Source organism: Ambystoma mexicanum, chromosome 2q (genome assembly GCF_040938575.1).
Source record: "Ambystoma mexicanum isolate Mex_15411 chromosome 2q, UKY_AmexF1_1, whole genome shotgun sequence".
NCBI lineage: Eukaryota > Metazoa > Chordata > Amphibia > Caudata > Ambystomatidae > Ambystoma > Ambystoma mexicanum.
This window is the reverse complement of record NC_090924.1, coordinates 322770728-322782975: the sequence shown is the minus strand read 5'-3', so window position 1 is coordinate 322782975 and position 12248 is coordinate 322770728. Positions and strand designations below refer to the sequence as shown.

Sequence of the window (12248 nt, the reverse complement as noted above, 5' to 3'; positions counted from 1 at the left end):
AGAGAGAGGGAGAGGGGATGTGCCTATGCAAATCACCTGCCAGGATCCTGCCTGGTTCAGCATTCCATCTCACCAGCTGACATCTGGGCTGCGGCAGGTAATTTGGAGAACAGACATATACGGACAGGCCACAAAGCAAATGCTGGGCTGTTGATTGAGGATCCCTTTAGCCATGTCTCCCTAAGTTACCGAGCTCCAGAAAAATTCCACCCTTAGCTCTCATAGAGAGGTCCTTGGCCGATCGTGGCCGATCAGGGCAGTGAAGGGTCGGGGGTGACTGTACACTGCCTCACCTTTTCACTGCTTTCTACACTGGTAATGCTTTTGCAGAAGTGGCCTGTACAAGTGATTCTGTTCTGCGCTGTGTGAAAGTGACATTTATCCACTGACATTAACCAAACTACTTGCGCTGCTCAACTCACATACATGCAGAGAAATCATTTTATGTTTTTTGGGGAAGGTATAGAGGGTCCTGCTGATGATTTATTAAGCTGTCTGCTACTCTTTCTTTTACATAGAGTCTTCGCAGCCCAGGAATGTTTAAGGCATACGGTATGTCCCTCGCTTACAATGAAAACAGAGGTACATAGGAAGGGGTCTGTTAAGAGATTAAACAAAAAGCCTTGGAAATGTCGAAACTGGTAGTATTTGGACTTACAATAAACGGACTCACAGTCAAATGTGCTATCGGTTGACCCACTGACCCCCTTACCTTTTGTGTAATACTTTTGCTCTCAGTAGGGTTGTCCAAACTTCCCTTCTTAATGCGGCTTTCTTATAAAAAATCCTAGAACTGCTTTTTGTGGCACACATGCCTCATATCCCGTTGCTCTTGATAAACTCACATCATCTCCCACCAGTACAAGCTGTAAAAGATTTCCAGGGCTTATCCAAGCAAACTAGATTTGGGTCGAAGGTTGACCAATCTTAAAATCAGCAGCAAAGTTAACATTGAAATCAGCCTCAGAATCTCTTAAAGGATGGTCCAACATTTGTTGCTTACAGGGATCAATTGGACAGCCTCTGGAACTGGTGCCATAAGCCACCTCCTGTTCTGCCTTGTCCTTGATACAGCCATGGGCCCACATACACTCAGAGGTACAGAGTTGTTCTCATGTCTATGGGTCTATTGTGATGTTCTCAGGCTTGCATCACCCAGCCATTGTGATGGGGAGGGGGTTGGTGTCATTTTGCAAGCACCCTGGAGCATGAATCTTTAAATATAATTGGCATTAAACCAACCCCTTTAGGACCAGATCAATACAGCAGCAAGGAATGCTTATTCACTGTTGTTTGCCTCTTCATTTCATACCACCCGATATCTAAATAGTGTTTTGACTTTCTGCCCTCTGACATAAGGACATTTGGTATGGCAAACCTTTGACTGGAGGTCCTAATCAATGGTTTGATTGACTCTCCCTTTGCGCTTGCTTCAGCAACACATGTACTAATATTGGAATGATAATGGGAAAATTAAATTGGCCCCTGCTCTAAAGGATGGCACGCACATTCGTAAAGCATTCACTATTTTTGGCACATGACAGGACAGAAACTTTCTTAATTTGCAAGGCTTTATTTTTTTAATACATCTTTTTTAATGAAGATTGAAATTGTATGTTCATACATATTACACGACAACACAATACATTTTGAGCCAAATTCAACACTAATGCCTCAGGCGCCTTTTACTTGTGAGTCCTATTGACTGAATGAACAGCCCTGTCGCCTTCAATTTCTTGGCTTGCACTTTTAGAAGTGGCACGCGTCTTTTGATTTTTTTTATCCTATTTCACCAAACTCAGTATTATCACTTTCCCCCTTGTTGTGCACTCCAGCGTAAACTGCTTTAAGGTGCTATTTGCAAACATCGCTCTGAACTACAGCTTTACTTGCTTCTAGGCCTTAATCTTTAATTGGAGCGGAGCGTTGTACTCCGGATTTGGCTGCTTTTAGTTTGAAAGTTACAGAAATCAAAAAAGAAATCAACAAACAGTTTCATTGTGAAATACCATTGTCACAATGTGCTGCAGTGCATGAAAACTTAAAATGAATGGTAGGGAGAGGAAGAGGAAGAGTGAGAGGGAAAGGGAGGTTTGTGGGGGGGAGAAAGAGTGAGGGCGGGAAGGAGGGAGGGTAGGAGGGAGGGGGAGTGAGAGAGACTGAGAGAGCGAAAAACAAAGAAAATATGATATTTGGGGGCTATGTGTTTGCATGGAAAAGATTTTAGGCTTTAAATCAAGTGGAAAGGGGCTCATTGGCTGGTATCTCAGCTTGTTGATGCTTTGTTGAGTTGCTTGGAACATGCAAGGAAGAAGACCTGAAGCACTCCCGACCAGGTTGCATGTCTCTACGTTACTGAAATCCCACAGACCTCCTCCCTGTGCCACAACGTTCTGGGCACTGAGCTCTGCAGTTGTTCCCCACAAGTCGCCAAGCGCCCCAGATTTACTTTCTCAGATTGGCTAGTTACTGCTACCCTAACTCGACCACTATATTTTCCCCAGATACTTGCTATTGTGGAGTAAGCAGGGCTAAGACAGAGGGAGAGGGGGTGTGCCTATGCAAATCATCTGCCAGGATCATCCCTGGGACGTCATTCCATCTCACCAGCTGACACCTGGGCAGCAGCAGGTAATTTGGAGAACAGAAATATTCGGACAGGCCACAAAGCAAAGACTGGGCCGTTGATTGAGGATCCCTTTAGCCATGTCTCCCTAAGTTACCGAGGTCCAGAAAAACTCCACCCTCAGCTCTCATAGAGAGGTCCTTGGCCGATCGTGGCCGATCAGGGCAGTGAAGGGTCAGGGGTGACTGCACACTGCCTCACCTTTTCACTGCTTTCTACAGCGGTAATGCTTTTGCAGAAGCGGCCTGTACAAGTGATTTTGTTCTGCGCTGTGGGAAAGTGACATTTATCCACTGACATTAACCAAACTACTTGCGCTGTTCAACGCACATACATGCAGAGAAATAATGTTATGTTTTTTGGGGAAGGTCTAGAGTGTCCTGCTGATTATTTATTAAGCTGTACTCTGCTCTTGCTTTTACATAGAGTCTTCGCAGCCCAGGAATGTTTAAGGCATACTGTATGTCCCTCCCTTACAATGAAAACTCTGTTGAAAACACAGAGGTACATAGGAATGGATCTGTTAAGAAATGAAACAAAAAGCCTGGAAAAATGTCAAAACGGGTAGGATTTGGACTTACAATTAACGGACTCACAGTCAGATGTGCTATCCCTTGATCCACTGACTCCCTTTCCTTTGTGTAATCCTTTTGCTCTCACTAGGGTTTTCCAAAGTGGCTTTCATATAAAAGATCGTAGACCAGCATTTTGTGGCGCACATGCCTCATATCCCATTGCTCTTGATAAACTCACATCATCTCCCACCAATACAAGCTGTAAAAGATTTTCAGGGCTTAGCCAAGCAAACTAGACGTGGGTCGAAGGTTGAGCAATCCTTAAATCAGCAGCAAAGTTAACATTGAAATTAGCCTCAGAATCTCTTAAAGGATGGTCCAACATCTGATGCTTGCAGCGCGCGATGGGGCAGCCTGGGTGCTGACACCTTAAACCATCTCCTGTTGTTGCCTTGTCCTTGATCCAGCCATGGGCCCACATACACTCAGAGGTACAGAGTGTTTCTCATGTCTATGCGTCTGCTGTGATGCTCTCACGCGTGCCTCACCCAGCCATCGTGATGGGGAGGGGGTGTCAATTTGCAAGCATCCTGGAGCATGAATCTTTTTATCTTTAAATATAATTGGCATTAAACCAAACCATTTAGGACCAGATCAGTACAGCAGCAAAGAATGCTGGTGTATTGCTGTTTGCCTCTTAATTTCATACCATCCAACATCTAAGTTGTGTTTGGTCAAACGTTTGCCATATCAAATGTCCTTATGTCAAAGGGCAGAAAGTCCAGAGGTCCTAATCAATGGTTTGGTTGGCTCTCCCTTTGCGCTTGCCTTAAGGCGTCAGCACCAGAGGCTGCCCGATTGCGCCCTGCAAGCAATCAATGTTGGCCCATCCTTTAAGAGATTCTGAGGCTGATTTCAATGTTATTTTTGCTGCTGATTTAAGGATTGCTCAACCTTTGACCCACGTCTAGTTTTCTTGGCTATGCACTTGACATCTTTTACAGCTTGTATTGGTGGGAGATGATGTGAGTTTATCGGGAGCAACGGGATATGAGGCATGTGGGCCATAAAAAACAGGTCTTGGATTTTTTTTTTATAAGAAAGCCTCTTTAAGTAAGGAACTTTGGAAAACCCTGCTGAGAGCAAAAGGATTACACAAAAGGTAAGGGGGTCAGTGGGTCAAGGGATGGCACATCTGACGGTGAGTCAGTTTATTGTAAGTCCAAATTCTACCTGTTTCAACATTTTTCCAGGTGTTTGTTTAATTTCTTAACAGGTCCATTCCTATGTGCCTCAGCAACACATGTACTAATATTGGAATGATAAGGTGAAAATGGAATTGGTTCCTGCTCTAAAGGATGACACGCACATTTTTAAAGCATTCACTATTGTTGGCACATGACAGGACAGAAACTTTCTTAATTTGCAAGTCTTTATTTTTTAATACATCTTTTTTACTGAAGATTGAAATTGTATGTTCATGCATATTACACGACAACACAATACATTTTGCGCCAAATTCAACACTAATGCCTCTGAAGCCTTTTACTTGTGAGTCCTATTCACTGAATAAACAGCCCAGTCCCCTTCAATTTCTTGACTTGTACTTTTAGAAGTGGCGCGCTTCTTTTGTTTTTCGATCCCATTCTACCAAACTCAGTATTATCTCTTTCCCCCTTGTTGTGCACTCCAGCGTAAACTGCTTCAAGCTGCTATTTGCAAACATCGCTCTGAACTACAGCTTTACTTGCTTCTAGGCCTTAATCTTTAATTGGAGCTGTGCATTGTACTCCGGATTTGGCTGCTTTTAGTTGGTTGATTTCTTTTTTGATTTCTGTAACTTTCAAACAGTTTCATTGTGAAATACCATTGTCACAATGTGCTGCAGTGCATGAAAACTTAAAATGAATGGAAGGGAGAAGAGGAAGAGTGAGAGGGAGAGGGAGCGGGGCGGGGGAAAAAGAGAGAGGGCAGGAGGGAGGGAGGGAGGTAGAGAGAGATAAAGAGAGAGAAAACAAAGAAAATATGGTATTTGGGGACTATGTGTTTGCATGGAAAAGAGTTTAGGCTTTAAATCAAGTGGAAAGTGGCTCTGTGGCTGGTATCTCAGTCTGTTGATGCTTTGTTGAGTTGCTTGGAGCATGCAAGGAAGGAGACGTGAAGCACTCCCGACCAGGTTGCATGTCTCCAAGTTACTGATATCCCACAGACCTCCTCCCTGTGCCACAAAGTTCTGGGCACTGAGCTCTGCAGTTGTTCCCCACAAGTCGCGAAGCGCCCCAGATTTACTTTCTCAGAGTGGCTAGTTACTGATACCCCACCTTGACCACTGTATTTTCCCTAGATACTTGCTACTGTGGAGTAAAGCAGGGCTAAGAGAGAGGGAGAGGGGATGTGCCTATGCATATCACCTGCCAGGATCCTGCCTGGTACGTCATTCCATCTCACCAGCTGACATCTGGGCTGCGGCAGGTAATTTGGAGAACAGACATATACGGACAGGCCACAAAGCAAATGCTGGGCTGTTGATTGAGGATCCCTTTAGCCATGTCTCCCTAAGTTACCGAGCTCCAGAAAAATTCCACCCTTAGCTCTCATAGAGAGGTCCTTGGCCGATCGTGGCCGATCAGGGCAGTGAAGGGTCGGGGGTGACTGTACACTGCCTCACCTTTTCACTGCTTTCTACACTGGTAATGCTTTTGCAGAAGTGGCCTGTACAAGTGATTCTGTTCTGCGCTGTGTGAAAGTGACATTTATCCACTGACATTAACCAAACTACTTGCGCTGCTCAACTCACATACATGCAGAGAAATCATTTTATGTTTTTTGGGGAAGGTATAGAGGGTCCTGCTGATGATTTATTAAGCTGTCTGCTACTCTTTCTTTTACATAGAGTCTTCGCAGCCCAGGAATGTTTAAGGCATACGGTATGTCCCTCGCTTACAATGAAAACAGAGGTACATAGGAATGGGTCTGTTAAGAGATTAAACAAAAAGCCTGGGAAATGTCGAAACTGGTAGTATTTGTACTTACAATAAACAGACTCGCAGTCAAATGTGCTATCGGTTGACCCACTGACCCCCTTACCTTTTGTGTAATACTTTTGCTCTCAGTAGGGTTGTCCAAACTTCCCTTCTTAAAGCGGCTTTCTTATAAAAAATCCTAGAACTGCTTTTTGTGGCACACATGCCTCATATCCCGTTGCTCTTGATAAACTCACATCATCTCCCACCAGTACAAGCTGTAAAAGATTTCCAGGGCTTATCCAAGCAAACTAGATTTGGGTCGAAGGTTGACCAATCCTAAAATCAGCAGCAAAGTTAACATTGAAATCAGCCTCAGAATCTCCTAAAGGATGGTCCAACATTTGTTGCTTACAGGGATAAATTGGACACCCTCTGGAACTGGCGCCATACGCCACCTCCTGTTCTGCCTTGTCCTTGATACAGCCATGGGCCCACATACACTCAGAGGTACAGAGTTGTTCTCATGTCTATGGGTCTATTGTGATGTTCTCAGGCTTGCATCACCCAGCCATTGTGATGGGGAGGGGGTTGGTGTCATTTTGCAAGCACCCTGGAGCATGAATCTTTAAATATAATTGGCATTAAACCAACCCCTTTAGGACCAGATCAATACAGCAGCAAAGAATGCTTATTCACTGTTGTTTGCCTCTTCATTTCATACCACCCGATATCTAAATGGTGTTTTGACTTTCTGCCCTCTGACATAAGGACATTTGGTATGGCAAACCTTTGACTGGAGGTCCTAATCAATGGTTTGATTGACTCTCCCTTTGCGCTTGCTTCAGCAACACATGTACTAATATTGGAATGATAATGGGAAAATTAAATTGGCCCCTGCTCTAAAGGATGGCACGCACATTCGTAAAGCATTCACTATTTTTGGCACATGACAGGACAGAAACTTTATTAATTTGCAAGGCTTTATTTTTTTAATACATCTTTTTTAATGAAGATTGAAATTGTATGTTCATACATATTACACGACAACACAATACATTTTGAGCCAAATTCAACACTAATGCCTCCGGAGCCTTTTACTTGTGAGTCCTATTGACTGAATGAACAGCCCCGTCGCCTTCAATTTCTTGGCTTGCACTTTTCGAAGTGGCACGCGTCTTTTGATTTTTTTTATCCCATTTTACCAGACTCAGTATTATCACTTTCCCCCTTGTTGTGCACTCCAGCGTAAACTGCTTTAAGGTGCTATTTGCAAACATCGCTCTGAACTACAGCTTTACTTGCTTCTAGGCCTTAATCTTTAATTGGAGCGGAGCGTTGTACTCCGGATTTGGCTGCTTTTAGTTTGAAAGTTACAGAAATCAAAAAAGAAATCAACAAACAGTTTCATTGTGAAATACCATTGTCACAATGTGCTGCAGTGCATGAAAACTTAAAATGAATGGTAGGGAGAGGAAGAGGAAGAGTGAGAGGGAAAGGGAGGTTTGTGGGGGGGGAGAAAGAGTGAGGGCGGGAAGGAGGGAGGGTAGGAGGGAGGGGGAGTGAGAGAGACTGAGAGAGCGAAAACAAAGAAAATATGATATTTGGGGGCTATGTGTTTGCATGGAAAAGATTTTAGGCTTTAAATCAAGTGGAAAGGGGCTCATTGGCTGGTATCTCAGCTTGTTGATGCTTTGTTGAGTTGCTTGGAACATCCAAGGAAGAAGACCTGAAGCACTCCCGACCAGGTTGCATGTCTCTACGTTACTGAAATCCCACAGACCTCCTCCCTGTGCCACAACGTTCTGGGCACTGAGCTCTGCAGTTGTTCCCCACAAGTCGCCAAGCGCCCCAGATTTACTTTCTCAGATTGGCTAGTTACTGCTACCCTAACTCGACCACTATATTTTCCCCAGATACTTGCTATTGTGGAGTAAGCAGGGCTAAGACAGAGGGAGAGGGGGTGTGCCTATGCAAATCATCTGCCAGGATCATCCCTGGGACGTCATTCCATCTCACCAGCTGACACCTGGGCAGCAGCAGGTAATTTGGAGAACAGAAATATTCGGACAGGCCACAAAGCAAAGACTGGGCCGTTGATTGAGGATCCCTTTAGCCATGTCTCCCTAAGTTAGCGAGGTCCAGAAAAACTCCACCCTCAGCTCTCATAGAGAGGTCCTTGGCCGATCGTGGCCGATCAGGGCAGTGAAGGGTCAGGGGTGACTGCACACTGCCTCACCTTTTCACTGCTTTCTACAGCGGTAATGCTTTTGCAGAAGCGGCCTGTACAAGTGATTTTGTTCTGCGCTGTGGGAAAGTGACATTTATCCACTGACATTAACCAAACTACTTGCGCTGTTCAACGCACATACATGCAGAGAAATAATGTTATGTTTTTTGGGGAAGGTCTAGAGTGTCCTGCTGATTATTTATTAAGCTGTACTCTACTCTTGCTTTTACATAGAGTCTTCGCAGCCCAGGAATGTTTAAGGCATACTGTATGTCCCTCCCTTACAATGAAAACTCTGTTGAAAACACAGAGGTACATAGGAATGGATCTGTTAAGAAATGAAACAAAAAGCCTGGAAAAATGTCGAAACGGGTAGGATTTGGACTTACAATTAACGGACTCACAGTCAGATGTGCTATCCCTTGATCCACTGACTCCCTTTCCTTTGTGTAATCCTTTTGCTCTCACTAGGGTTTTCCAAAGTGGCTTTCATATAAAAGATCCTAGACCAGCATTTTGTGGCGCACATGCCTCATATCCCATTGCTCTTGATAAACTCACATCATCTCCCACCAATACAAGCTGTAAAAGATTTTCAGGGTTTAGCCAAGCAAACTAGACGTGGGTCGAAGGTTGAGCAATCCTTAAATCAGCAGCAAAGTTAACATTGAAATTAGCCTCAGAATCTCTTAAAGGATGGTCCAACATCTGATGCTTGCAGCGCGCGATGGGGCAGCCTGGGTGCTGACACCTTAAACCATCTCCTGTTGTTGCCTTGTCCTTGATCCAGCCATGGGCCCACATACACTCAGAGGTACAGAGTGTTTCTCATGTCTATGCGTCTGCTGCGATGCTCTCACGCGTGCCTCACCCAGCCATCGTGATGGGGAGGGGGTGTCAATTTGCAAGCATCCTGGAGCATGAATCTTTTTATCTTTAAATATAATTGGCATTAAACCAAACCATTTAGGACCAGATCAGTACAGCAGCAAAGAATGCTGGTGTATTGCTGTTTGCCTCTTAATTTCATACCATCCAACATCTAAATTGTGTTTGGTCAAACGTTTGCCATATCAAATGTCCTTATGTCAAAGGGCAGAAAGTCCAGAGGTCCTAATCAATGGTTTGGTTGGCTCTCCCTTTGCGCTTGCCTTAAGGCGTCAGCACCAGAGGCTGCCCGATTGCGCCCTGCAAGCAATCAATGTTGGCCCATCCTTTAAGAGATTCTGAGGCTGATTTCAATGTTATTTTTGCTGCTGATTTAAGGATTGCTCAACCTTTGACCCACGTCTAGTTTTCTTGGCTATGCACTTGACATCTTTTACAGCTTGTATTGGTGGGAGATGATGTGAGTTTATCGGGAGCAACGGGATATGAGGCATGTGGGCCATAAAAAACAGGTCTTGGATTTTTTTTATAAGAAAGCCTCTTTAAGTAAGGAACTTTGGAAAACCCTGCTGAGAGCAAAAGGATTACACAAAAGGTAAGGGGGTCAGTGGGTCAAGGGATGGCACAACTGACGGTGAGTCAGTTTATTGTAATCCAAATTCTACCTGTTTCAACATTTTTCCAGGTGTTTGTTTAATTTCTTAACAGATCCATTCCTATGTGCCTCAGCAACACATGTACTAATATTGGAATGATAATGGGAAAATGGAATTGGTTCCTGCTCTAAAGGATGACACGCACATTTTTAAAGCATTCACTATTGTTGGCACATGACAGGACAGAAACTTTCTTAATTTGCAAGTCTTTATTTTTTAATACATCTTTTTTAATGAAGATTGAAATTGTATGTTCATGCATATTACACGACAACACAATAGATTTTGCGCCAAATTCAACACTAATGCCTCTGAAGCCTTTTACTTGTGAGTCCTATTGACTGAATAAACAGCCCCGTCCCCTTCAATTTCTTGACTTGTACTTTTAGAAGTGGCACGCTTCTTTTGTTTTTTTATCCCATTCTACCAAACTCAGTATTATCTCTTTCCCCCTTGTTGTGCACTCCAGCGTAAACTGCTTCAAGGTGCTATTTGCAAACATCTCTCTGAACTACAGCTTTACTTGCTTCTAGGCCTTAATCTTTAATTGGAACTGAGCATTGTATTCCGGATTTGGCTGCTTTTAGTTGGTTGATTTCTTTTTTGATTTCTGTAACTTTCAAACAGTTTCATTGTGAAATACCATTGTCACAATGTGCTGCAGTGCATGAAAACTTAAAATGAATGGAAGGGAGAAGAGGAAGAGTGAGAGGGAGCGGGGCGGGGGAAAAAGAGAGAGGGCAGGAGGGAGGGAGGGAGGTAGAGAGAGATAAAGAGAGAGAAAACAAAGAAAATATGGTATTTGGGGACTATGTGTTTGCATGGAAAAGAGTTTAGGCTTTAAATCAAGTGGAAAGTGGCTCTGTGGCTGGTATCTCAGTCTGTTGATGCTTTGTTGAGTTGCTTGGAGCATGCAAGGAAGGAGACCTGAAGCACTCCCAACCAGGTTGCATGTCTCCAAGTTACTGATATCCCACAGACCTCCTCCCTGTGCCACAAAGTTCTGGGCACTGAGCTCTGCAGTTGTTCCCCACAAGTCGCGAAGCGCCCCAGATTTACTTTCTCAGAGTGGCTAGTTACTGATACCCCACCTCGACCACTGTATTTTCCCTAGATACTTGCTACTGTGGAGTAAGCAGGGCTAAGAGAGAGGGAGAGGGGATGTGCCTATGCAAATCACCTGCCAGGATCCTGCCTGGTTCAGCATTCCATCTCACCAGCTGACATCTGGGCTGCGGCAGGTAATTTGGAGAACAGACATATACGGACAGGCCACAAAGCAAATGCTGGGCTGTTGATTGAGGATCCCTTTAGCCATGTCTCCCTAAGTTACCGAGCTCCAGAAAAATTCCACCCTTAGCTCTCATAGAGAGGTCCTTGGCCGATCGTGGCCGATCAGGGCAGTGAAGGGTCGGGGGTGACTGTACACTGCCTCACCTTTTCACTGCTTTCTACACTGGTAATGCTTTTGCAGAAGTGGCCTGTACAAGTGATTCTGTTCTGCGCTGTGTGAAAGTGACATTTATCCACTGACATTAACCAAACTACTTGCGCTGCTCAACTCACATACATGCAGAGAAATCATTTTATGTTTTTTGGGGAAGGTATAGAGGGTCCTGCTGATGATTTATTAAGCTGTCTGCTACTCTTTCTTTTACATAGAGTCTTCGCAGCCCAGGAATGTTTAAGGCATACGGTATGTCCCTCGCTTACAATGAAAACAGAGGTACATAGGAAGGGGTCTGTTAAGAGATTAAACAAAAAGCCTTGGAAATGTCGAAACTGGTAGTATTTGGACTTACAATAAACGGACTCACAGTCAAATGTGCTATCGGTTGACCCACTGACCCCCTTACCTTTTGTGTAATACTTTTGCTCTCAGTAGGGTTGTCCAAACTTCCCTTCTTAATGCGGCTTTCTTATAAAAAATCCTAGAACTGCTTTTTGTGGCACACATGCCTCATATCCCGTTGCTCTTGATAAACTCACATCATCTCCCACCAGTACAAGCTGTAAAAGATTTCCAGGGCTTATCCAAGCAAACTAGATTTGGGTCGAAGGTTGACCAATCTTAAAATCAGCAGCAAAGTTAACATTGAAATCAGCCTCAGAATCTCTTAAAGGATGGTCCAACATTTGTTGCTTACAGGGATCAATTGGACAGCCTCTGGAACTGGCGCCATAAGCCACCTCCTGTTCTGCCTTGTCCTTGATACAGCCATGGGCCCACATACACTCAGAGGTACAGAGTTGTTCTCATGTCTATGGGTCTATTGTGATGTTCTCAGGCTTGCATCACCCAGCCATTGTGATGGGGAGGGGGTTGGTGTCATTTTGCAAGCACCCTGGAGCATGAATCTTTAAATATAA

General features: G+C 44.2%; 2 non-coding genes across 2 annotated transcripts; both read left to right on the top strand.

Annotated features, from left to right (window-relative positions):
• The first annotated feature begins 1425 nt into the window (after positions 1 to 1425).
• Positions 1426 to 1532, top strand: LOC138570581 (U6 spliceosomal RNA). The gene has a single exon (XR_011303620.1). It is a non-coding gene; the product is annotated as a U6 spliceosomal RNA (small nuclear RNA).
• A 5409-nt stretch (positions 1533 to 6941) lies between these two features.
• LOC138570580 (U6 spliceosomal RNA) lies at positions 6942 to 7048 on the top strand. The gene has a single exon (XR_011303619.1). It is a non-coding gene; the product is annotated as a U6 spliceosomal RNA (small nuclear RNA).
• Positions 7049 to 12248: the final 5200 nt, after the last annotated feature.